General features: G+C 45.1%; 1 protein-coding gene across 1 annotated transcript in view; it reads left to right on the plus strand.

Moving 5' to 3' along the window:
- Positions 1–15173: 15173 nt before the first annotated feature.
- Positions 15174–27277, plus strand: part of DISP3 (dispatched RND transporter family member 3) — a 101038-nt gene continuing 88934 nt past the window's right edge. The window contains exon 1 of the mRNA XM_069874817.1: positions 15174–15193. The gene's annotated coding sequence lies outside the window, so the exon portion shown is untranslated. The remainder of the gene's footprint in view (positions 15194–27277) is intronic.

The following is a 27277-nucleotide window of genomic DNA, read 5'->3' on the forward strand; positions in this document are numbered from 1 at the left end:
AAGTCTCTAGCAGTCTGTGACTCACCTTATGGACTGCCCCTCCTTTCCTCTAATTTCTGTCCCTGCTTTTGAGAGGGCTCTTTGCTACTGATGTGCACTATAGAGGAAATGGTTTAAGATCCTCACTGAACCTTGTGTGTAGCCCACAGTTTTTGACTGTTTATTCCCCCACTGCCCCTTCTCTCCCTCATAACTCCAAGTCAGATTAATGTGGGATAGCCAGCAACTAACTGCTGTTTTCTGCTTTCTTTCCCAGAGTTTATCTGTCATAGAGCTCAGGTGTGGCCTCTGCTCCACTCTTTAATGGGAAGAGTGCTGGATTGGACCTTAGCAGAGCAGGATGTTGCGTGCTTCAGGAGGAGACTGGTGAAACACAAGTCAGCTCCTGTGTCTCTGCTTCTCATTTGCAAAATAGGACAAACCTTCTTCCCTCCAGATTTTTTTTGCTGTTTTTAGATAAGTCTCTGAGGTGTTGATATAGAACAAATACACAATGCAGAGGGGCCCTAAATCCTATTGAGATCTTTAAGAATGCTGTAGTATCTAAGGGAGTATTTTGTGGCAGAGAAGTATGTGATTCCTTACTGGCTCAGCTGTTATTCAAGTATCCATTAAATTTGTGCCCCCTCAAATGAAGGAGAATCTTGACTATCCATTCCCTCTTGCTCCACTGAAACAGTTAATAGATAATGTTCTTGTTTGTAGTCCTGTCAGGATTTTTTTAATTACCTGTATGGTTTTATTACAAAATGCCGATGCTTGCTCTGTTAGGCTATTGGCATCTTTGCAGGAAGCGAACAAACCTACTGGCATCCATCAAGGTGAGTAATTACAGAGAGTTTGTTTACTTTTTTCAGTTTTCCTGATCAATACTGGCACTAGCTCTGCAGCCTGGGCTCCGAGCCTGGCTGCTCATGCAGCCACTGCTTCTCCTGCTGCCTTAGCAGTTGGCGAGTCGAGAGATGATGAGGGTTCCATAGTCCTGAAACAACGCGAGTGGGGCAGCCAGAGGAGAGCAGAAGAAAAGCCGTGTATTTCTCCCTCTGTGCCTGTCTCCTTTCCTCTCCAAAATGAGAGCCTGGGGGAAGTGGAACAGGGCCTTATGTGCTGACGTGCTGTTGATCTGAAAACTGCTGTGTCTTGGAAAGTCAGAGCAAAGGTTCCTAATTGAATCCAGCAGGCGCAGGAACCCAGCTCAGGGGCTGTTTGGTATTCAGCTCTGGTGCAAAGTGCTTAAGAAAAAACTTATTAATTTCCCCTTCCACAAAGAGCAGGAGTGCGACAGTAATCACAGTATCAAGTCATAATAATAAGAAAAACTCCATTGAAAATAGCTGTTAAGACTCTGGAGGGTTCAGCAGGGGAAGATTGTATTAAGATAAAGTAGATTATAACACCGGCAGACATTAAAGGTTGTCATTGTATGGTAAATCACATCAGGAAGTCACAAAAGCTGCTCTTTACACAGTCAGGGATAGAATGCTCTGATATAGCACTTGATTTATTCTCTGCCCCTGTTACTCCATCCCTGGCAAACCTGTAGGTAGAAAGAGAGAAGGAAGGCAGCAACTTGCCCAGCTAGACTGGATTGCTCAGCTGTGGTTTGGGGGAAGAGGGGTGGGACTGGGGTGGAGCCAGGCACATTCATCCCATCCCCTTCTGCCGGGTGCTGGGGCTCTGCATGCTTACTGCAATGCAGAGGCATGGATTGAGGCTTTCCCCCAGATCTCTCTCTCCTGTGGAGTAGCAGCAGCAATCTGAGCAGGAAACACATGGGTCTAGCAGTGTATACTCCCCAGGGAGCATCCCATGCTCCCCTTGATTATGGAGGCTGCCAGCTGGACTCATAGAATCATAGAATAACCAGGTTGGAAGAGACTCCCTAGTATTCAGGCTGTCTCATTGCCACCACAGAGGCAGCAGCCCACTAGCAGTCCCCAGTCCCCAGTATGTGCATATCCAGCCTGGAACATACCCTCAACCCAGTCCTTTATGTCCCAAAAGTGTCCCAAGCACATCTGTCCACCTTTCAGCTGTCCAAACTCCTTCGAAAATTGCCTTCTCCCTTCTGTGCCTGAACTAAATTCCCCAAATCTCTGGACTCCTTGCTTAACAGTTACAATCCAGCAACAATGCAAGAACCTGCCAGACATTTCCTGGTGGGACTTACGTAGCTTGAGCAAAGCCCTTTCACCATTGGAAGCATGTGTCTTGGTAAGTGGGCAAGACAAGGTCTACTGTCTCCCTCCTCCCTGGCCAATACTATGCGTGCATCTTCCCAGGAGTCTGACCCAGTTCTGTCTCAGATATGGATTAAACTAATGCCTGAAATTACCCCCCTTCCCATTTTGCAGCCGAGTGCTTTCAAACTCCTGCCTATTGTAGTCCTATGTCCTTGACAGACATGCAGCTGAAAGTCATTTTGTATTCTGCTCCAGATCTAGTGGTAATGATTTACCAGATAGTCATACCAGCAAGGGATGTGAAAAACATGAATGGACAGGGGTCTGTGAAGGCTGTTTTCCTACCACCTGATGATTTTCTTCTGTACAGATACTACTAACACCTGCAAAAGAGTTTTTGCTAGTGCAGCTTGTGTGGCTTTTGCAGGTGGTTTAACTGTAGGAGTGCTGAATTCCTTCCAATGGTCAGAGCAGGCATTGTATGCTCCTGAAGCCCTGGCAAAGGTTGGAGCACTGTCATCTTCCTTGCACACCGACGGTAACCTGCTCTGTCACCATCAGAAGTGTCCTGAAGAATGAAGGTGTTGCCCGGTTAGAGTCTATAACTGACAGCAGGGTCTGTTAGAGTCTCTGGTCTGGTCCACAGGTGAAGCCTAGCATGACAAAAGGCTTTTTTAAGGTGCAGTTATGTTTAAAACTTAGCCCAACCCACATTATTTTATCTTGCTTTTTCAGATCAAGCAAATATTGTTTACACAGTTGTTCTTCCGAACACTCTTCGGTGTGGAAAGCTATATGGAAGCAGCATCTCTCCACATTTTCCTGGGGAAATGCTATAGTGCCAGTATATATAGCGTGGATATCAAGGTCTTGCTAAGCTTCCACAGTTGTCTCTTGCACAGATGTGCTTCTACAACTAAAATGTATGCTTTGTTTATTGTCTTTGATACCCTGGTCTCTTTAGTACTGGGTTAAGAATCAGTATGCTGGTTTCATTAGTGCTTCTGAGTTTTATGGTCCCGAGAAGTGAGGAGAAGGCATATTAAGTATAATAGGCTTCTGCTGAAATGAATGTTAGCTTGTGTAGATTAACTTAGTAAGTTGTTTCACCACCTAATATGCACATTTAGAAACAATTTTAGAGTGTGAAAACATTTAAAAGCAATGCTAATTTCAAGCTGAGAGAAATATGTTTGTGTAGAGAATAAGAAAGCAGGGAGTGGCCTGGCAAGAACCATCTGAGTTTAATTCTGATTCTTTTGGTTCAGCTACATTGCTGTTTGCTAATGTACTTCAGATCTTTTGCCCTTCATGCTGCTTTATGAGCTCTCATGAGGTGGAGGGAGATGAGAAATAAGTCACTACATTCCTAAAGGAAATAAAGGGGAAAACGTGAATAATAAAATGAAAGCGCTGGCAATGGCCAAAGAGCTGGAATGAGAACGGAATAGCAAGCTGCATATTACAAACAAGCACTGTGATTAAACTGCATGATTTCAGCTAACTTGCTAATGTATGGTTTTCTGAAGAGCAGCCTGGGTTCACCCAGGTGCTGAGCTCTGTTGAAAATATGAAACCTCTTGTGGGCACTGGTTCTGTTCCCCTTTTTTGCCAGAATCACATTGTCAGAAGCAGAAGAAGTTAGGGGAAACCTGACTCAGTTTGTTCCTGATACTTCTTTTCCCAAATAGTCACGCAGGGACATTTTGCTGGTACAGAGGTTTTATGAAGTAATTTGCAGTTGCATGCACAAGCGCTCGGAGGAGCCAGCAAGAACATTTACACACTTCTGTGCTCTTCAGTTGAAACCGTTCTATCTGACTTACCCAGCCAACAGCAAAGAAACAGCTGCCTAAGCCAGTGAGTTTTTATCAAAACTTTATGTCCAGTGCAGATAAACTCAGTGAGCAGCTCTGAATAATGACTGCACTTCTGGAAATTCTGATTTCCATCACTGTAGAATCACAACTTGTGTGTATTTATCCTTACACAACTCTCTGAAATGTGACAGTGCCAAGAAGTTGCATCTGGTGTATACTAAGGAAGCTAAGGAGGTGACTTGGTCACAGCCTTTAAATACAAGGAGAAGATTGCTGATAATAGAAGGCTCATTAATCTAGCAGACTGGCCACAGAGAAATCCAGTGCCTGGAAGGTGAATAGCTGGGAGTGTGACTCACTTAGACATGAAATAAAAATTAAACAATGCAATAATAGGGCATTGGAACAGCTTGCCTAGGATTGTGATGGATTGTTGTTAGGAGTCTTCAAATCAGTCTGAGTGTCTTTCCAAGAAGCATGTGATGCCTTGGGTGGCAAGGCTTGTTGCAGCAATGAAGTGGTCTGTTTTCATGCTTGCTTATCAGGTTAATGATCAAAATGTTTCCTTTTGGCTATAACAGCTAGGAGCCCTGCTCCTGCTTCCACATCACATCTACCTCCTTATAGCATTATAAAGGGTGTAGAAATAGGCTGTGGATAAAGTCCCCCAGCTCGTTAAAATCAGCGGTGTCTTGGAATACTGACTTCAAAGGGATCAGGATATTACTCCTTGTTGTTTTACTGATGCCTTTGGTTCCTCCAGCCTTTGCTTGTGGCATGATGGTCCCACCAGGAGAACTGTGCCTTGCAAGTCTTGATGCTTCTTATTCTCTTCTGCTGCCTGATGGAGGGACTGGTCTTTCCCCATATGAAAACCACTTCTAAGCTTGCAGCTAGTGAGACGCTTTCAACACCACTGTAGGGTGTTCCGAACTGGATTCCGGCTGTCCCCTGTGTCTCTGTTTCTCAATGAATATTAGTATTTGAAGCAACAGAGAAGCCTAAGTTCAAGGTCCTAGGGCAAGGAGAGAGAAGTTGTAATGTAGAGCAGACCAGCCAGAAGTGGTTGTTCTGGAGTTTCCCTAACAAAACTGAGCTCTGTTTGTTTTCTTGATGTAGGGAATCCAAAAAAACTGTCTCTTCTATGTCATCTCTACCTGCTTCATGTAAACTATTTTCCAAGCAGGTTTCTGAGCATTTCCCTCAGGGAAAATCCTACATGATTTTCCTAGGGAATTTCCCTCTGGATCTTGTGTCAGACACGCGTTCCTCACCTGCTGGGAAGTATAACTTTTGTGTGTGCGGTGAAACTGCACATACAAATAGTCTCATGGAGGCTGTATGTTTGAGGCCTTAGTTCCATCATCTCCTGCTGTCAGAAGCCTAATGAGCTGTGTTATTAAATGGCTCTACACTGTTACTTGTGCTGGTGATGAACATGGCCAGAGGGCAGAGAGGAGCTAAGCTTCTCAATTGTATTGATTTCTCCAGTGCTCACAAATTCTGGGTTGCATTACTGTCAGGGAGTTGGTTTAGCACTTTAGTGACTGCCCAGAGCCTCATCCCACCTAGGAAAGGCAAATGCGACCCACAAAAGTTGCTGCAAGTAAGGGAAAGGAGGGAGCTCAGCACAACTTCTGTCTCGGGAGAGAATGCATCTTGTGTGTTTTGAACCCAGCCTAAGAACTCTCTAAGTGAGGAGTTTCTGAGAAGATGCTTCCCTTGCCCTTGTTTTGCCAGGATTTGAGGCTGGATTGTTGCTGTGATTGCTACTGTGACAGTATATGGAATCCAAAGGACAGGGATCTATTAGATACTGAGAGACAGTGTTGCTTCCCCAGAGCTGTTGAGGCAGATAAGATAAACAGTGGACAAGTGGAGAAAAAGAGGCATGCACTGACTTGCTTGTTCATTGTATCTCCTCTTGGTTGGCTGGAGGGTGGCTATTCCAGCTCTGTTGTTGCATGTTTTATTGTTAAGCCCCGGTTCATTACTTGCTCACGTGTCTGAACACCAGGACTTGCTGTGAGGGAGTGATTTGGAACTTGAGGTGGTCATAGTAACACTCAAGCAGGTACCTGCTTATTGTTCCTGAGAAATAGCTGTTGTTCCATGGAAGGGACATGTCAGATCGTGTTTTGAAGGCAGAAGATATCAGTCAGCACTTGGAAACCAAAAAACAAAGTAAGAGAAAGTTTGCCTCGTTACTGAGTAATGACTTGTTACTATCTCCCATTCCTGCTGGCTTAGAGGGAGGCAGATAGTGTCCAAGTATTTCTCTCTGCTAAGGGCACATTTGATTTAGGAGAAAGGAACAGGAAACAGCTGTGGTATGAGACACAGGTAATGCAATTATGGTGCAATAAAACTAAGAACAGGCACATCCTAAGTGACAGAACAAGGCTAAGCTGTGTCTGGAGCGTGGCAGAGCTGTGCTTAACTTCTCATCTGCCTCCCTCACCTTGTACTGGGGTGTGCTGTAGGGAGCTCGAGCACCAGCACCGGGGTGACAGGGCTGTGAAGGAAATAAATGTACCTGTGCAGAGTGCTGCCCCCGGGAACAGCTTCCTATTAATAACAGTAATAACATATGCCAGGATGTGGAAGAAGCATCTTTTGTAAAGTGCTGATCACTGCCACTGTCTGGGGCAGAAACAAATTGAGAAAAGGAGGTTTCATTATTTTGTAATGCACAATATTGCCACTTTTATATTTTTTATTATTTCCTTGTGTTTAAATTTTGTCTGTCGGAAAGCTGTTTGTTTTTAGCAGGCCATGCTGCAGATTCACAGGTAAGTTGGGGTGCTATCTGAGGGACAGTGCTCGGCAGCCCTAGTCAGAAATATCTGGGGTAGCCAGAACAGAAATGTCCCAGAATCTAGCTGCTCTGGAGCCCTATCCACTGAGACATGTCACGGTCAGCTTGTCCTCCCTCTGCCCCAGATCCACTGCAAATGGAACAATTTGGAATGCAGCCCGAATCCCACTGGAGCACTTGGGATGCAGATGGCGAGGAAAGCTGAAGGTGATTTCCTCCTCCCTTTCTGCCATACTAAATAGTGGAAGGTGCAAAGAGAAAAACCTTCCTTGTACAAAGGGAGAAGAGGCAGGGAAAGAGTGATTCACAGAATTCAGACAGTTCTTAGGCCAAAGTCTGTGCTGAAAGTGAGCTGCCTTCAAGATCAAGGGATGTCCACTCATGGGATTAAAGCAAGTATGGATGCAGTGCAGAGAGTGCAAGTCTGTGTAGCACAGGGACAAGGAGAAAGAGATCACCCTGCAAAGGTTGTTCTGAAGGAGTTAACCTGGGCAATATCGAAGTACTGTAGCTTCAATAGCTTTTACTAAGGAAAACATTTTTGCTGTTCTCATAAACTAAATACAGCAAAGCCTCCTTATACTGAATCATTTGTTTTTCCACAGGGGAAGATGGCTGTGAGTGTAGGCTCATTATGGAGAGTGCTGCAATGTGCTTTTTTGCATTGATTGAATGAGAGCGTTTCCTGCTGTTCCCTGATGCATTGAGTTTCTGTAAAGGTGAGTAATCTCTAGCCGCTGAGGGTGTTCCTGCTGGGCAGACAGTGCAGGATTCAGGCTGGCTTCCAAGGCTCCAGACCCAGTGCACACCGGGCCAGAACTTGTGGAGGCTGGTCAGAGCTTCAGTGGTGTTCATACATCTCTGCTGGTGCCATAGCTTGCAAGAAATGTTGGTGCCTGGGTTTAGAGTTGTAGCAATACAATGAGGTGCAATGCCAGATCTGTGAATGGGGGCTTCTGATCAGCCTGGCTGATTAAAACAGCCCCCGGACAGAGAGCAGCCAGGGAGAGCGGCTGCCACAGCAGCACAGCAAGCTGGTGAATTGCCTGATAATCCTAAGCACGTCGCAGTGCCCTTGGCTGTGGCACTGCCTCTACCACATGTGAATAGCGCTCCTAATAGCATATTAGATGTATGAGATGTCAAAGAAAATGCCTAGCAACTTCTTCAGGTTTTGGCTCTCTGCTCTTCTCCCAGGCAGCAACTGAAATGGCCTTGTTTCTTCCTGCTGTGCTGGGCACCCATGCAGAACTGGAAGGGTCTCCTTACCTGTGTTATGCATGTGGTCATATGGAAGTAGCAGCAAGAGGCAAACAAGAGGAGTTTTTCCTTTTTTCCTGAGGCTGAGACAACACAAGGCTCTGTGTGTGGTTTTTTTGTTTCTCTTTCCTTTTTTCTTTCTTTTTTTTTTTTAATGAGATGCACAATGAAAGGAGGAAAAGCAAATTTAATTATAAAGCCGTGTCTTCTTCCCCTCTCTGTCTTTCCGGACTGGGAAGTGCAATCATCCTCCCTTTGATGCAAGAATGAATTCAGCAGCATACATTGTTAAATTATTATTTATTTAAAATGAAAGGAAATTACTTTCAGTTTAGTGCCAGTTTCTAGCTCAGCGAGAACAGCAAGGGGAAAACATACAGCAGCAGCACTTTAGCAGGCAGCACCGTATACATGTATACGTGTATATGCCTAGCTGGTAAAGGAGCTGTGGCAGCTGCACCAAAGGGTTGCGTGCTTCCCTGGGCATGTATTCCCTCTTGCTAGCAAACAGATGTTAAAAAAAAGCAGAGAACACAGTGTCTTGTTTAATCCTCTTGCGTCTCCTTTCCATGCCAACTTGTACCATTATGACACCTAGACCCTTTAGAATAATCCACTATACTGAATTGTAAGACTCCAGTTTGCAGATGAGGAAAGAGAAGCGAAGACAAGTAATGAAATACCCTCAAAGCCAGGCTGTGGATCAGTGAAAGAGCCAGGAGCAGATTTGGTAGCCACAGCCCACCATATTGATAGGCTGCATGTGCCTCATGTGATCTTTAAAACAAGCTGAGAACACTGGATGTGTTCTCTGGGACATGGGAACTGTTCTTGGTTTGTCTTCGAACCTTGTGTAGCACAGACGAGTCTTGGTTCACTGGCTGATGCTCCTGCTGCTACCGTGGTGGGAATGGCAATATTTCACCAAAGCAGAAACATTCTTGTTTGTCAGAACATCGTATTCAGAGCAAGCTGAGGGAAGGGTAAGTGCCAATGATGAATTTCCCTTGAACCATCATTTAATTTTTCTGGTTATGAGCCAGACACCCCTTTGTCCTTGCAGTGCGCTGTTAAGAGGGAGGACAAGGCCACCCAGCCTTCAGGGCCTCTGTCTCATTCTGCTTCTCTACACTGTGAGCAGCTTGGGACTTTGTGCAAGGCCTTAATGAGGCCCAAGCAAAGGTTGACTCAAAAAATAAAAAAGTTCCTTTATGATCTGTGCTGCAGATGGAGCAACAAATGGATAATAAAAGGGCTAGAGACTGGAGGCAAATCCTCCCCTTAGATTAAGGGAAATTAAGTCCTTTGGAGGATGTGTAATGTATGAGGCTTCATTATTCTTCTTGGGAGAAGCACCATATGATCCCTTCGTCAGAGAGATAAAAGGATCATAAACTGAAATAGCTCCACATAGTGTGTGTGACTCAGATGGCACCAGAGAATCTGCTGGACATAAACTAGATACTACTCAGACTGCCTTGTGCTGTGAAGCAGCTCCTGTGACACGGGAAATCATATTGTCCCCACACTTCCGTGTCTTCTGAGGGCAGATGGATACACGCTGTCTGCATGGATGTCTTAGCTGGGGAGAGGGTCTTCTGGAGGCAAGTAAAGGATCCCAGAAGAGAGGTGTATCAGGAATAAATCCGTGTCAGGAAGCCTCTAATCCCTTCTTCACAGTCCCAGGTAACCACTCTTCTCCTCTGCAGTCTTTCTGGCTGCTCCAGCTCATGCCCGCCTCTCTTTTAGTCCCACAGAGGCTCTCCCTCGCCCCCATCCTCATCTCTTTTGCACCCAGAATCTTATCCGCCTTGTGATGCCCAAATACTTTTGGTTCCCCTACTCCCAGCTTCTTCCCTTTGTTCATTTGATTAATTTTCTTGACAAAATTTTCAGCTGATTTATTCTGTTGTGAGTGGTCCCAACACAACCTCCATCTTCCCTGAGCTTTAGGAGCACAAGCTTACCTGTAATCAGCACGATTCAAAACAGCATCGGTGCCTGTCCCCGGAGCAAAAACAAATAATGTGCTTTGTTCTGCTGCTCCCTATTCAAAGCTAAATTGCTTTTCTTTCCTCCAAGAGCAGATGCTCACTTCTTTTCTTTACCTCCCTCCCTAGTGTCTAACACAGATTTAGGAGAAATCACGTTCCCTGGCTTTTTATGGAGTTTGGGGATGGAAAGAAGGTGTATTACTAGATAACTTGACATATCTGTTATTATTGAGATGTAGATCAAAGAAAGACAACGTATGTTCTTGTACTGCTCGTAGCACTGCACAGGGGAGGGTCTGTGCATCTTTTGAGTTTACTTTCTAGATGCCTAACACACTTGTAGATTCCATGCACTCGTGTATCTGTGTGTGTGCCCCTCTCCTTTGTGTGCGCTGAGCTGTTGTACATATCTTGTGTGTTGTACAAATATCTTGTGACTTCGTGCATGCCCGTGCCCTTTTTGGTCTGTGGTGCGTGTATCTGTGTGCCAGCGCTGTTCCGAGGAGCAGGTTTGCTCCTGCTGAGAATTCAGCACTAGATTAGATTACAAACTCTAGTGCATGTAGTGAATTGCTGCAGCTTGCTTTGTATTTCTTCAAGTACGGGGCATCACCTTTCTCTTCTGTAGTGGAACTGGGGTTGAATGCCTCTGCCAGTGGCAGCTCCCTAACAATAAAATGCCCTTGCCATCAAAACCATCCAGTCATCTTGCCTGGAGGTGATTAATCTCTACCACAAAGCTGTGTAGCTAGCAAATGGGAAAGCAATTCCTGACTGCTGCTGGTATGGCTGACACCAGAAAGCCCTGCTCAGCCGTGTGAGGCGTTGTAATTTGTGGCTTTAAAGCAGGATCACCTGAATCACTGCAAACACAAAAAATGGTTTTCATGTTTCTTGTCTTGCTTTCCTTCTGTTGCTCTGAAGTTCTCAGAAATCCTGGGTAGATTTTCCACTCTTGGCTCACTGTCTCCGTCTCCATCTTTTCCCTTTGTTTCTCTTTCTGCCTCTGCAAAGTTGTCACTGTGGTGAAGCTCTGAATGGATTCCTGGGTGACTCCCACCGGGTGGTGATGGATTGCTGCTCTCTTTGCCACACACTCCAGCTGTCTCTGCAGTTCAGTCTGCCGGATTGACAGGGCCCATAAATCACTCTTGCAAGGCAAGGTGCTCTGAGAGCTCTGGCCCCGTATGCTGCTTGCACGTGGACTGTGGCTGATTTGGGGAGGATGTGGATCTCAGATCTGACTGCCAGGCTCTCATATGCCCCTCTTTGGGCTTGAGGAGGCTGGGTTACCAGGGATGGGAGCATGCTGTCTCTCCTGCTGCTGTTTCCTTTCTGTGCATACAGTGCTTCACACAATTGAAAAAGGAAGGAGCTGTGATCTGAGGAAGTTCAAGAGGAGAACTGGGACACTAGGTGATAAGGAGGCAGGAGTGATGCACCACGCAGGCAACCACAGAGCCTCCTTACAGGAGATGTGGATAGAAAGTAGGGGAAGGGAAGAATGTTTTTAGTTAGCCCTCCCTTGCCTGTTTTGGGGATTTTTCTGTGTTGAATAGAAGGAGCTGAAGGGCACAGTGAAGAAAGGGCCTTGGGAGAAAAGAAGAGGAATCTCAGCAAGCACGTTAGACTATCCCAGGATACAAGAGATGCTCAATCATTGCTTGTGTCCAAGAATTTGCCAAAGTTGTCCTTGGGAGCCTCAGCAGCAGTAGTCCTTCATCCTCTTGATGCACATGTCCCCTGTGCACCATGGGTATAGCGCAGACACCATCAATCGTTCCTGCAAAGCATCTGAGCGTCTTCCTTGCAAATTCTGCAATTATTTAATGGAAATGCCCTGGTTTCATTACCCTTGAGTCTCATCAGGGTCACGACAGCCTCACAAATCTCTTTAACCACCATAATAGCCGTAGCTTTGTGAACCTCTGGAGTGGTCCCCAACAATTGGGGGTCATCGTTTTCCACAGGGTGGCAGCAACAGGCTTCCATTTGCCACGATGAGTGATTCCACTTGGATGCTTCCCTGTCAAGGTTCTGGCTAGGATTAAACCTGAAAAGAGAAATGCTTCTAGGAGGAAGAGAGGGAATTTGCATGTACTCTATGCAGACAGCATACATCCCGAGATGAAGCATCCTGACAATGTTAAAAGACAGCAGGCAGAGCCATGTGCAGGATGTTCCTGCTTCTTTCTAATGCAGCATCAACCTGCCTTCCAGATTAACCCTACTGTTTTGTTCCCCCCTGCACAGAAAGCCCTCAGGGTGGGAGAGAGAGAGATTTTGTTTCTCAGGGGCTGAAACTGTGAAATGACAGATGAAATTTTTATTATGATGATTTTTATTTTTGTGTCTGGGTTGGAAATGATGGTGAAAATCCTCAACAAAAATACCTCATGAATATTCAATTACAGTGCCAGCAACACTTTGCAGTCATGGATTATTTATATACGAAATAACCAAAGCTTCATAAATAATAAAATAGCAGCAATCTCCGCTGTGTTTTATGTTCCCCATAGCCGGCACAGAGGTGGGGAGGATGTGTCTTTGTAGCACATTTACATGCTGTATCAGCCCTTTGCAGGCTGGGAGCTGTGGGCAGAACAGAGGTAGCAGAAGAAAGCGTACAGGTGAAGGCACAGGAGGTGTGGATGTGCCCAGCACAATATGTGCACAAGGAAATGTTTCATTTGCTCCAGTGCTTCTGGGTGCATCTTGCTGCAGAGGAATTCCAGTGTAGAATGAGGCATATGAGGTTTTGAGGGCAGAGGTGGGAGCGCATGCAGGATTGTGGCAAGGGGACAAAACTTAGCCAGGTCACGTTCTTTGTGGACAAGAAGATCAAGCACTTGACTGCCTTTGGCTTGGTGTGGCTTGACAGCAGCTGTCTATATGACCATAAAAATGTAGGGCATCCCCATAATGAACTGCAGTAAGAGCAGGACATCGAGTTGTTTAAGGAAAGGAAGCCCTCACTTCTCTGACTTGGCCCTAATTGGTCCATGGTGTTTTCAGATCATCCAAAAAGCCTTGTGTCGGCAGAACTAGTGATCCCCTCTTGGGAAAGGTTCAGGTTTGCCTGAGTGTGTGAAGGTAAAGGACAGGGCAGCAGACTTTCCCTTCAGCCAGAGCAGCACCCACTTGCAGTCCCCTCTCCTTTAAGTAAGCCTGTGCTTTAATTCCCAGGACGAATCTCTCTCAGTCCCATTTCCCAGCTGAACAACTGGCATGTGCTATGCAGCTTGTTATACAAGAAAGCATGATCCTGGGGAATGTCTAACGGAGTTCCTCTCCTCCAGCATAACCTCACTGTTCCATCAATAATAGAGTAGAGTAAGACTTAATAGCTGCTTTCCTTGTCACCAGACAGCAATGTGAACACCTCATCTTTGCAGACTCGACTGCTTTCAGGAGAAAGGCTCTTCTGCTCAAGTGCAGTGGTGAGCAGTCCAGTGGGGGTGAACAGAGAGAACTGAGACCTCCATTGCCCATAGTCTTCTCTCCTTTCCTGAAGGCTTATGCTGATGTCCATCTCCCTACTGCTCCCACTGGGAAGCACTAAATGCCAAATCAGTAAAAGTGTCGTTGGTTGCTCTGAGGGATGATTCATCACTCGGGTTTGGTGGCAGCATATTTATCCCCTCACCAGCCCACCCAGCAAGAGAAAAGAGATAAATTGCTGTCATCTCTTTTTATGGAACATATAATCAGGTGGTAACATGGAGAGTCGCCTGGCTCTAAGTCATTCGGGATGAATTATTCATTCGCTTTAAATCTCTTAAAAAGAAAGGGAAGTTGTCTCCTTGAGACAGTATCTCTTAGGGGCATTGCTGCAGGTGGGCATTGCATGAAGAGTCCTGTTCTGATGCACTGCATGAAGTATGGACAGGTCCTCATCAGAGCCAGGACCTTCTGCAGCTCCCTGATGGCTGACATAGCACTTCTGCACTACTCCCAGGGAAGAAGACGAATCTCCCTGCTCAAGGTTTGGAAACAGACTCAAATGTTTCTCAGCATCTTCCTGAGGGCTTGTCAAGGGAGCTTTAAGTGCACCTATGCCTTTCTGGGCTGGATCTTTACATGTGGGAGAAATCTAGCTCCTCTCTAGGGTCCTCACTGAAAGCATCTCACTTTTATCCCTGTAGGAATATCTGTCCCATGATCGTTGTCCCTTCCACAAAGAAAAACTCCTCACAGTGAGCTCAAGAAGGCCATGGTTCTCAGAGAAAAAAGGCTGAGATGACCTTTTCTGAAAGAGCTTCAGAAGCAATCATCTATCCATGACTGTACCTCTGTCTCACAGGAATCCGGCTTTTTAGAGAATGCCTTCCTGGTCTGTATATGAGGACAAGTGATAGTTTCCGATACATTGAATACTAATGTCCTTGTTTCGGATTCCTCTGTTGGAACTGACTGAAGCTTATTTTTTTTATGAACTATCTTAAATAGTTATAGCTTTCTGGAAGAAGGAATAGTTTATATAATAGTCCTGGAAGAGCACTGAGCAACTTGGGAGCATGTCTGAGGCTGCTGAGTCACTGGAGCGGAATGAGACATCTCCCATAGAACAGGCTTTCTACTGAGGTTTACTCATCTTGCCAAAAATTTCACCTCAGGCTCTTCCTCGGTATTTTTAGGATTTTGCTGAAAACTGTGGGGTTTTTACCCATTGGAAAATGTTTTTTAATTAAAACTTTGCTGAAAAATGTCAGTTATTGACAAATATGGTCTTTTAATGATTTTGTAGTATTCTCCATCTGGTTATTTGGAGTAATAGTCAGCTTTTTATATTTACCAAAACAGACCTTTTCAGGTTAAAGCGCATTTTTTTGTTTGTCTCTGTGGTAAAAAAATATTGATCATGTTTATGTGAAAAGTTTTGAAAGGACTGAAAATCAGCTTTTTCATTTCCCATCTCAGCCAACAAGGAAGAAGAAAAATGCTCTTAATACAGAGAAAATTCCTCTGTATCCACTTTCTCCACATAACAAATTTTATGCTTGTCTTTTTCCAGAAGGATAATGTTGGGAAGCAGAAGTTGCTGAGAAGGAGAAAGATTCTGTACCCATATCACTGGAGGTGTGGAAAAGAACCTCCATCTATTCCAGTGGCTTTCAGGTAGGAGCTACCATACGTAGCATAAGTGTTTCTGGGATTGTGTGGTGGGGTTTTTTGTGCTGTGCTTTGGGGAAAATGTGACTTAATTTCTCATTGCATCCTAATCTGTCTGTGCAAAAACATTAGAAACACCCTTATAACACCTGGAGCCACCCTTGCCTACCTGCCTTTCAGTTCTGTTTCCTTCAGGCTCCTTTTACCACGTTCATTAGCACACACACAAAACCCAGGAGAGAAGAGACTGGCAGAATTCAGAACTGTGAGCGTCTGTCCATGCAATAACAGCACTGGCAGGATATCTGAAGGGTCCTTGGCACGATCAGCTGAAATGTTTAGTTCTGAGCAGTAAACTATTTAAACTTGGATCCATCAGGAAAACTTGGAAAGGCCTCCCATCTTTCTTGATGCACTCTTTGGTCACTGTCAGAAAGCCATAACGGCTTGGTGTGTTTTACATCACCTGTCAGAACAGTTACAGTTCTTAGCACAGAGAAAGTATTTCATTTAATGATGAGTACTTTCTGTTGCATGATCTCAATGAGCTGAGGTAAATAAACCCTGTGCTGTGAGGGAAGGATGTTATATCCTTGGTTTATGAGTGGGGAAATTAAGGCAGGAGAAATCCATAAACAGTCCCTTGACATCATAAGTGCTAATGTTGTCCTTCCCTCTCCACGTTCTGGAGATTAAGGAACCAGTTATTGACGAAAGCACTTTGTTTTAATGGCCATTTCCTCTCTATTGCTTTTTGGGGAGGGGGTCTGTTTTGTTTACTTTCCACTAATTTATCCTCACTTCAAATCCAATAGCAGAAAAAAGGTAAATTACTTTCTGCTAAGAACACGGTCATGTATCTGAGCTCCTCTCTGTCCTGGAGAACTTGGGCAGTTCCCCTTTGCCATACAGGTAATTCAATTTACAAGTAAGATAATGGTGAATGAAGCATGAGCTTGTTATGTCCATGGAGAAATTAGTTCTCAAAAGAACACAGCTGAAAGAAGTAGGGAAGGGAAAATGAGCAAAATGAAATGAGAAAGGTTATAAACACATTAAGCTGGGCTTCCCTGCTTCAGTGTTTGGAGCTGTCTCTGCTATAAATTGTATTGATTAAGAAACTTATTGGAGCTACCTGCTGCTATCAATTACTTTCCACTTATTGCTTCACCTGCTCGGCAGTCGATAGTTTCACAGAACTGAAGCCCCAAGTCTTCTTAACCTAGAGCTCATGAGAGCTAGAAAACAGAAGAATCTGATTTCCACTACTGATGTTTTATACTGGAAAGGGAAACAACCCACGTGGCTCATAATGGACAGGCTCTTTGTGGTGACCGGAGATGGGATGGGTGAAGTCCATGAGCATATGGAATAGGAGCAATCCTACAAAATGCTATGAACTGATGTGCCAAGCAGTTCTCAGCATTTAGTCCCACGGTGGCTGGTAGTCTTGTTGTGTGCTGTGTTCTGAAGCTGGAATCTGCCTCCAGAGCCTTGCACTGCAGAGCAGACTAAGGTGTTGTCAGGTAATGAAATAAGGGATGGGATAGAAGATTCCTAGGACAACGTACTCCTCCATTTTTCCACTCAATGCTGCAGTGACTCTGGTAAGTTAGGAGAAATGTGATCTAACCTGTTCATTTTATGGTAAAAGGGAGGGAAAAGAAATAAAGCCACAAGACCACGAATGTCAGCAGCCCTTCTGCTGTTCTGGTGTTTCTTTGCAGTTCCCTTTTATACCCTGCAATGATTCCTCTATAATATGCAATTCTTGACCCTTTAGGCTCTCTGATGATGAAGGAAATGATTGTCTGGTTTTGCTGATTCTTTATATAGATCTATATATATATAAAAGATAAAAAATAAAGCAAAGTCTAGCTCCTCTTTTCTGAATTCAGACCTCCAGAATCAGAGCAGCCCACAGGATTTTCCTGGAAACAATCCACTAAAATAAATGGAAATGAACATTGGAGTTGTTGAAAAGGCTTTGAAAATCTCTGCCTGAGTCCTTAAAAGTCCATTTACTTTCTCACTGCTGTGACTTCAGGTCAACTTGGGCTCTTGACTTCACTAACTCCTTTAAAACTACCTTGAATTTCTCATCTCTTTTATCCTATGGGATTTTTCTTTCTTTGCCTTTTTCCTCTGACCCTTCATAAATCTTTTATTTTTTCCCCTTCTTGCACAAAACCAGCCAGAAATGCAGAGTGGAGGCAATGGGAGGGCGTGCCCAGTTCAGAAATATGCCCCTGGCATGCCTTGCAGCCACATCACCTCAGGCTGTTGTCAGCTCTTGCATGCTAAGCAAAATTGGGATGGATGGCAGATGCCAAAGGAAACCTGGAGTTTGGAGGAGGTAGTGTTGGGAACCTGTCGGCGTTCTCTCCACAAACTTATAAAGGTATCCTGTTTGATAAGCCAATGTGATGAGTTATAAACTGTCTGACTTAGGTTTGAATTCAAGGGACTTAAAGAAGCCCCAGCAGGCTTTTGGAGGCAGCTGGTGCTGTGCAACTGCGTTCTTGACCTGGAAGACCAGGGATCTGAGGGCATTTTTACTTTTAGGGTGCTGTTTTTAATTTCTTGTGTTGTGACCATGGTTCAATATGGTGTGGAGGCACTGGCAGCCCATCCAAAATCTTTCCACATAGTTTTAGCGAGATATGCAGGTCTTTATTTTTCTCCTGCTCTTTTGCACCAAGGGCTCTTGTGCTCTTTTCTGCTGAAGTGGTGGATGTGTTTTATTTACATGGATAAAAAGAGACTTTTTAATGTAAAAACCTGAATATGGCTACACATTGCAAAGAGATACTGTTTAGCATGCAAAAAAAAAAGCAGCCTTATTCTGGTGTGGCAGGAATTTGTTTTCACTTGTTAGAATGCGCTATAAATTCAGTACTTTGATAGCGTATATATATGTGCAATCTTTCTATTTAAAATTGTGACAAATTCACCCCCAGCCATGTCACGGTTACTGCTCAGTTTCACATCTTTGCATCTTGAGAAGTCATTGTGACAAAGGTGATTGAACTCGGATCTGCCTGGTTCTAAAATTAATCGCTTTTCATACATGAGCTAAAGGAATTTGCCAAGGTCCTTTTGAGCAAGACTCAGGTATGGACCGTGACAAGGATTGGCATCTCTGAATCTGCCCATCAGAGTGATGAAATGCTCCTGTGGAGGAATACACTGACACTTGCACGTGTCTCCTGCCAGATCATTTGCCTCGGCTGTACACCTCTCAACTGCCACATTAAAATTGTAATGCCTGGAACGGGTCCTGAAATTACAGTCATGAGCCATATTCCTTTGACCTTCTCGGTATTCTGCTTGGATTCACTCCTTCTGCCATTGTAGCTAGACAGCCAGAAAGTAAATAAATGCTCCCCACCTGGAAGGTGTAGAAAGGTTAGATTTGCATAAAGTGGCCACTGTAATTTCTCGTGTTTATTGTCACCTCTTCTCTCCAGCTGGGAATTCCAAGGCAGATAAATGTCAGCTGGAAATAGCACTCCAGTGTCAGTAGTTAATCCCTTCCTTTTCTTTCTCTGTAGCCTCTTTGTGCCACCTGGATCAACCCACCACCTCTAGTGTGAGCCTCTCATTACTGGGCTCTTCTCTTCCTGTTTTGCTTACAATCGTGACTTTCCTTTTATGTTTTCTGTTTGTAAATTAAATTCTTCTCAACTGGTAAGTCACTGCTAAAATGATTGTGTGAATCACCTACTACCAGTTTCATTCCCTGAATCGTTCAGTGTGTCTCTATCCTCTCTTCCTGAGTCTAGACGGATTAAGAATCGCATAGATTCTCTTCTACATGTTCATCATAGAGCAGGCAGATAATATCTAAGTTCTCAGGCTGAGAATTCAGTTCTGCAGATCTCTAGGCTGTTCCTGAGGTCACTGACTGCTGCTTGCTTGCTGATGTTACTGAGAGTCTAAAAGAGACAGTTGGAATTCTGCGTCTTGGACCCTAAAATCTCAGCAGTGCTCCTCTGCAAGTGCTGGTCTCTTGCTCAGGAACTGCTGGCTAATTGCCATGTAGGAGGTAAGGGACTTTTTAATCACCCTTTTCTCCAGTACCGTGTCTCTCTGTTTTTTTTTTTCCAGGTTTCCCATGCTTATTCTGATTGTCCTGGGTGATCTGCTCCAGCTCTGGTTATTTTTTCTTCTTCATCTTCTTGTCCTTTCTCTTTTTCTTTCACACATAAATGCCCCCTCAACCATTAGTCTACAGTAAAGCTCTGTCTCCAGCGACAGCTCTGAGTCATAGCTCATGCCCTGATAAGCCCTCGTCCTTGTGTATTGAGTGGTAACCTCCATTGCTTCAGTTTGTACCAAAGAGATATATAAATGTTCCTTGATTTAGCCTGGACCACACAGCCACTCTTCTCACTGGTTCCAATGAGATTTAACTCATCCCAGAACAACGAGGTCCATATTGCCATCTCCCTCCTGCTTTGCCCATGTGCCAAAGTGGTAACGCCTTCCAAGCAGCCACCTGCCCCCTGTTTTTTCCAGCTGCCTCCGTCTGCTCTCAGTAGAGTCCCCAATTCCTTAAGAGTTGTTCCTGGCTGGTCTAAACCAGGCTCATCCATACACTTGGAATAAATTGTACAACGGTTTTGGCATTTCTCCAAGAACAGTTTGGCCCTTTCGTGTTGGACTGTGGTGGAGGATTGGCTTTCTGTTCTGTCTCCCCTTCTGTCACGTCTTCCAAATGTGCTGTTTCAGATGGCCTCTCCGTGCTGCTATCGCTGCCTTCAGTAAGAAGGAGGAGATGAAAGAAATAGATCAGTAATTTGGTTTTAAATCACTTCCCCAACAAAGCCAGTGCTGAAGGTCACTTGTAATGAAGCTGTCATATGGGTAAGGCCTCACAATCAGAGAAAAAAAAGGGAAAAGGAAAATGAGACTGGAGATGAGCGCATGGTAATCTTGAAGCAATTTGTGGAGATGCGGGTGTTTGGATTGGAGGCCAGGATGCCAACAAGAAGGTCGTGAGAGAGAAACTGCTTGTGTGGAGCTTCTCTGTTGTGGTAGGAGAGACTGCGTGGTCCTTTAGGGGTGTTTAGCCCTAACTGTGTGAAAATCTGTGAGTCCCGTGCCATGCTTCAAGCTCTTTGGGGGAAGGAAATTATGAGATTAAACCATTGTCACCCTGCCTCCATACCTCTGAACAGATTAGACATAGATCCACATCCTCGGAGAGTTGCATGAGGATTTGCATGGAGGTTTGAAGCTCTGGGACCCCAAATCCCTTCCCATAGCAGTGTGGTGGCATGCAAAAAAGAAGCTCTGGTTTACAGGAGAAGGAAAAAATAGGATTCTTAAACAAAAGTATTTATAAGCTGTAGGAAAAAAAAAAAATTTTTTTACATTTAAAATGTATACTTCCAAACAAGAAATTAATTTCTAAAAAAAAGTAAATATGTCTTTTAAAGACTGACATAAAATGAGGTTGTACAAAATTATTGCAAAAAACCCTATCAATCGACCCAACTAAATTTTTTTAGGAAGGAGGATTTTTTTGGTTTTTAATTTTCCATCTGGTTTCAAGACGGAGATTCTAGTTTGTCAAGATTGACAGTCTCTGGCTTTCATCTCAGGCTAGCGCTGTGTCTGGGTATGGGCTGCCTGGGGCTTCTATGTCCAGTATGAATCTGCTCCTTCTGCTGCCATTCAGCTCAGACCAAAAGTTGGCACAAAAACTGTACCCATGTAGCCAGAGCTTGGGAGCCCAATTTGCCCACCCAGCAGCAGGCAAGGGCACCAGGAAAAACACTCTGTGTGTGGGGCTGAGACTTGCGTGTAAAACCTGAGCACTCCCCTTCGTGCTGCTTGTCCCTCAGCTCTGTGCCTCCATTCCCATCTGTCCAAGGCTCATCCTGGCCCCCAGTGAAACAAATTGTTCATTGATTAATCTTTTGATTCAATTTCTTGCCTCTTTTCCAAAACTATTTCCCCTGGGATTTCCCAGAAAAGCACTGCAGCAGAGCGGGGTGGGAGTGAAGGAAGGAAGTACAAGCAAGGTTTCCTCCCTGATATACAGCCTCGAGAGCTACAGAGATGTTCCAGGGAATGAGATGGGATGCTCTGTCTTTCAGATGACCCTCTAGGGTGCATCGTAATAACAGTTCCCTTTAATCCATAGGAGGAGGTGTGAAATTTAGGGTGGAAATATTTTCTTTTGGTGTCCCTGTATCTAAATCCATCCCTTGTTCTCACCCACCACCGTGGATTTCTTGTGATCTCTGGAGAACCCAGATCCCCAGCCCGAAAAAAGCATTATTTAAACTTGGCTCTTGCCCACCAGGACTCAGTGTGATATTTATACTGGCAACGGTGGGAAAAGAAATAGTGCCCTTGCTGGGTTTTACAGAGCCTGTCATGTTTATCATCACTAAAGTTCACTGGAAAAAGACTTCAGGAAGGACAAGCAGGAAGTAAATCTCTCTCTTCTCTGGGGAGGCTGTTTGGATTGTGAGAGATTTCCATGACTAAGTTCACAAGGACCTTTTCAGACTGCTAGGCAGGGGACTTGTATAGCATAAACTGTGGATTTCAGGGGGGATTCCTCAAAAAAGAGTGGTCCATCTCTTGGGTGCAGCACCCTTTGGGGAGAGCTTTGGGCCACTGATGATGAAAGGCATCAGTAATCCTTCACAGCGGCGTTTGACAGTGGCTTAAGTGAGGTGTAAGAAACTGTGTGAATCCAAGCATGTTGAACTAGACTTCTAAATGTCTTTCAGAGCTTCTGGAGTGAAGCCTGAAAGGAAAAGTCTTGAGGGTGTTTTGTCGAGGTCTTTTGTTTGGGGAGGACCTCAAATGTCTATGCTTTGGACATCACAAAGCCAGCATCCTTGGAGAGCTTATTATCACTACTCCTTGAATAACTGGCCGCTCCCAGAGGGCAGAGTGTGCAATAATGTAATGAAGAACTGTTGCCTTCAGTCTCATGCTAGAGCTCTTCTATATCACACGCCTGCCTCTTTGTACGGCTCTAGACGTGTGGCCTTTGTTTGGCTAATGAAGCTGTCTGGAGCTTTCAAAGCCCAAAGATGCTCCTAGTGCTCATTACCTGGCTCCTACAGCAGGAACGTCCACCAGCAGCGGCCTCGCTTAAATACCTGTTATCTCATAAGAACCAAAAGGATCAGTGCCATTGGGAAAGGAATCTTGGAAATAATGGAGAAAACAGTGCAGGTAATTAGGCCTGACGAAACTTTTTCATAAGTGACTACACCTTTGAAGGGAACATAATCTCCTTCCGTGGGCATCATATCTATACCCTGATGAGTGCCACACATGCATATATGGACACATATATAGGCAGGCACTTTTGTGAGAATATGACACTGTGTATGCAGTATACACGGCTGAGATGCAACTTGTGCACGTAAAGAAATACTTTGGGTCCTAATACTGCATAATACTGCCCGTATCTGTGTAAACAGATGACAGAAGTTTGGAAATGTAGAGAAGTAGTTAAAAACTGTCCTGCTCTGCTTGCATTTTCTGCAGTTACAAAATATACTGTAGCCAAAAATGTTGATTTGTTTGCTGGAAGTTTCTATCAGCACCCCTCTGTCCCAGTGTCTGGGTTTACTTTACTTATTTATTTGTGTGTCACACCTATGACAAGGACATAAAAAAAACCCACCTGTGTGGTGTTGCAGGCTGTTGTCCTGGGGCATAGTGGGGAAAATGGATCTCTTCCAACATTTAAAAAAAAAAATCTGAAGTTTTCCTGCAGAGTTTTTGTACTTGAAAATTGTGTCCTTGGTTGCAGGCTCATCTGTTAGACAATGCACCTTGACGTCATACATCCTGAGCCAGCCTGCCATCCATCGTTCCCTGCTAGAACATGTAATTGGGCTGGGGAGAAAAGAGCAATTGTGGGATACAAAACCAACTCTCCGTGGGACTCTTTACAAAGATTTTTCACAGTGGGAGCTGGCCACATTCCCCTGAGCCACTCAGATGCCTGAAAAGGGGGCTTGAATTTCCATGGCAACAGGCTGCATTCTGCTGACTCTGTTAGTCTGTCACTCTCGGGATATGTCTGTCACCTGTGGTGCTCTGAGTTTGAAGGCCAACAATGTGTGATGGACAAAGATTGAAGTGAGGTTATGATAGGGTCAGGCATCCTGGTCAAGGGGATGTACAGCAAACACACCGGGACAGAGTTGCTGAGAAGTTAAGATGATACAGGCGAATCCTCCCGTCTGGCTCAGTTATAATGGGATCTTGCTAGCTGAGCCGTTTGCAGGTTACTAGGAAGCTCAAAGGCATCATGTCACAATATGATGTGCAGAGCATTTGACACTGTCCCACACTGTCCTCGTCCCTAAGTAAGAGAGACACAGATTTGATGGATGGAGTATTTGTTGGGTAAGGAATTGGCTGGATGGTTGCACTAGATGGAAGCAAGGGAGGAGAACAAGGTGCATGAAGGGCGGCGTGAGGCTGAGTGCAAACTCAGAGCAACAGGAAAGGCTCTATCTCTGTTGAGTTTGTCCTGAGTTCAGTGCAAGCTTGATGGCTGACATAAATTTTGTTTCCCAGGACCCATGCGTTTCCCATGGGCTGCAAGAAAAAACAGGTTACAGCTTATGAGAGAGTGTTTACTGAAAGGGCTGTGCATTACGGGAGCCAGAAGACTGGCCCTGGGGGAGAGGGTAGAGGGGCTCCTAAAGGAGGCTGCTGTGATCATCTTTGAGGTCTTAGCCAAGCTGCCTGGAAATGTCTTCTTTTGACTTGTGCGTGAGGATCCTGGATTTTGCACGCAGCCACTCCAGCGCAGAGGCACTACATGTGGCAGGCTGGGCTGAGAGGAGCTGTAGAGGTGGAGGGATGGTGTCTTGTTCCATTCTGTGGGGACATGTTAGTGTGGCTGTGCTGCGAAACGGTGGGGACTGGCAGGCAGATCACTAGCCTCAGCCAGCTACAATAAAGGAAAAAATGTCTCTTAGCTCCCCTGGGGACACCATTCGTACTGAGAAAGAGATATCGAACCAAAACATCACTTCTGCGTGCAAATGGGTAAGGACTGGAGTGGAGAGATTCATCCCCTTTGAGAACTGGGTTATCCTTTGGGAATTGGCATGCAGGGGAAGCTGAGCATCTGTAGTCTGGCAGGCAGCGCTTGCCTCCACCAAGCAAGTACGTTTCTCTCTAGAGCTCTCAGCAATGTTTATGGCTGAGGAAGGGTGTAAATCTCACTGGATTCAAGTCCTTGGTGGATAATTATTCCCTCCTTCTTCTGCCCCCACTCCTCATGCTCTCCTACCCTGGCTACGAGACGTGTGAAGACTATAAGTGGATGCAATCCTATGCTTAATGTGGACAGACAGGTGAGGCACTGGGTGGGAGGCAGCTTGCCAATTCCTGCACCTTCCCACATGCAGTCAGTCCCTGAGCCTCCTGTCACACTCATCTGTGGGAAGCTCATTTCTTCCATTTCCTCTTAAAATGACTTGTAGCCTATAAAGCCCGGAGCAGGGCAGCTGCGTGCTCAGAATCCTAAGGTGCTGTCCCTAACAAGAGAAGGTGTGGGGGTGCAGGGAGGGGGGCCGTGCCACTCTAATTCCACATCAGGACTCCGGTTTGGCTCTTGCGGCTTATGAGGCTATCAAAGCCTCTCACTTAATTACAGCCATAGCAATCAATCTTTCTTCCTGTTCATTATGCTTCCAGCCAGGGTTAGCAGTATTTTTGTTCTTGAGGCCTCAGGAGAATTTTCAGCTCATAAGGAATCACAGCCAACCATAGTGACTGGTACGGGTTGTGACTGTAGGACTGCATTTCTGCCCCGTGGCTGGAGGAAAAGTGTGGAGCAGTAAAGCCTGAGACATCTGACACTGCGATTTGGTTCTGGTTTGCATGATGAAGGTCCTTTGAATGGGCCCTGTGCCTAGAGAGGCATACAGGGCTTTGCATTCACTGGACATGACCAGCTGAGCTGCTAGAGCCCTCGCACAGTGGCAGTTAGTTGTTCCAAGGCATTATGACTGGGCTGAGTGCAACATATCAAGCCATTATGGCATTATCTCTTCATTACACGGAAAGTGCTGTTGGAGCTCGGGGAGGAGCACAGGGACAAAGACAGAGAGGAGGGAAGTGGCTCATTAGCTGCCCAGAGGAATCAAGCTGAACATCTCTTTTTCTCAGACAGAGGCTCTGTCATCACCCCCAAAGGAGACATCTATTAGAAATTAGGGCTTGGCTTGAGGACGGCAGCGTATATCGGTGTGTACATGTGCAAATACACAAGCTGAACGTGTCACCAATACACCTTGACCAGTGGGCCAAGTAACACGCATACAATGCACACCTTGGATACTCCCATAATGTAAGAACAAGCATCTTCCCTTCCGTCACTGTCCATTTAAATTTAGAAACACAGGTACCAAACCATGCTCTTGCCTCTACAAACCTGCTCATCTGCATAATAGAGACTGCTTACAACCATGTCCAACACAAGTCTCACATGTGCTTAGCCTCCTACGACAGAGCAGGCACAGCAACTGCACTGAGCCAGCTCCCTGTGGACAGGGAGTTACACTTCCCCTGTATCGTTCCTCTGTGCTCACACAGTGTGCTCTGTCCTTTCAGCTGTGAAATCTGCTCCTACACAGATGCATTCACCAATACAAGCATGTTCTCGCTTTTTTCTTCCTCCCAATGTTCCTTTATCCTGGTTTCCATGAGATCTGCCGGCATGCTCTGGGGTTTCCACCAGTTTTCCCACAACAGTACCCTGTCAGAGCGAGGTGGAGCTCTTGCAGTGAACACGAGGGCTGGCAGGGTGAGGTGGCATCAGAGCTGAGTGAGCTTTCCTGGGTACCAGGAAGCATGGCAACTTGCATGTTATTGTGGGTGTCACGTAGGAAACAAACTCCTGGTGGTCTCTTAGCTCATCCACCAGCTGTGGGACTTTGTCTGCAGTGACTTTGCAGCACTCCTCATCCCTGCTGCCCTCCCTCTTCGGACAGGGGTCAGGAGGCCATTAACTTGTTTACTCCATGTTGGCCCCAGCCTCAGTGACTTCTTGCTGGACAATATATCAACAAAAAACATTTGGTAAGATTTATGGGGCTGTTGCTGCCAACTGTGGTCTGTGGAAAGTAAAAAATGTCCTTTCTGAGGCAATAAAATATAAAACAGGACCCAATTTCTCTCCAGGGTAGGAATCATTATGTTTGACAATGCTGTAAAACACATGGTGCTACAGCACGGAGGTGAGAGCCAGAGTAAACGCTGCCTTCGGAAACCTCATTCATTGCAAAGCTGGGATGTGTGACTCATTGCAAACAAAAGAAGAAGGGTCTTTGGTGGAGACAGCCTCCCTTCAGCCTTTCTCTTCTCTGAAAGGAATGGAAATCCCTCTACAAGCTTTGCACAGATTTTCTGAAATGGATTTTAAATTCAATCCATTAAATTGGAGTGAGTACTCTAGGTATAGACAGCAAGACTGGTTTGCTCTTTTATTAAAGCAGTTTGGCTTAATTGGCTCACAGAACGATTAAACTGATGGAGTTCTATGAAGAAGTTTTCACTAGTTAAACTGTACCAATTACAATTAGAAATTAGAATCCTCTTTGCGCAAGAGGCTCTGGGTTTTTTATGAAGACTTTGTCTAGGAGAGGAAATAAGGAACAGTTCTCAGCTGATTCGTTTCCACTTATGTGTCTGCCTGTTTGTCCTTGGTTTTATCTCTCCCTGTTACTGCGCTGGTCTGTGCATCTCAGGCAATGTCACTGTAGTGAAATGCTAGCTACAACAGTTTGATTTAAGTTACATTATGATAGGGAAGACCTGTATTTCTAAAATCTGTTGGAGCCAAGGGAAAGAGAAGGTGTTGCGTCAGGCAGGAATAGAAAATGAATGAGAGATGAGAGAGATGTAGCTGTAGGGCTCAGTTTTTCTCCTGGGTGTGGATGGGAGAGAGATGTTTGTGCTAGAAATGTAATGCAACCTGCATTGTCTCGTGCCCTGTGCAGCGTGTTCTGCAGAGCGTGTGTGCTCAGTCGGGTGAGTCTGGTGGGAGAAGCATTTTTTCTGGGTCCTTTTAACTTCATGTTGACA

This window comes from Phaenicophaeus curvirostris, chromosome 22, assembly GCF_032191515.1.
Source record: "Phaenicophaeus curvirostris isolate KB17595 chromosome 22, BPBGC_Pcur_1.0, whole genome shotgun sequence".
Lineage (NCBI taxonomy): Eukaryota > Metazoa > Chordata > Aves > Cuculiformes > Cuculidae > Phaenicophaeus > Phaenicophaeus curvirostris.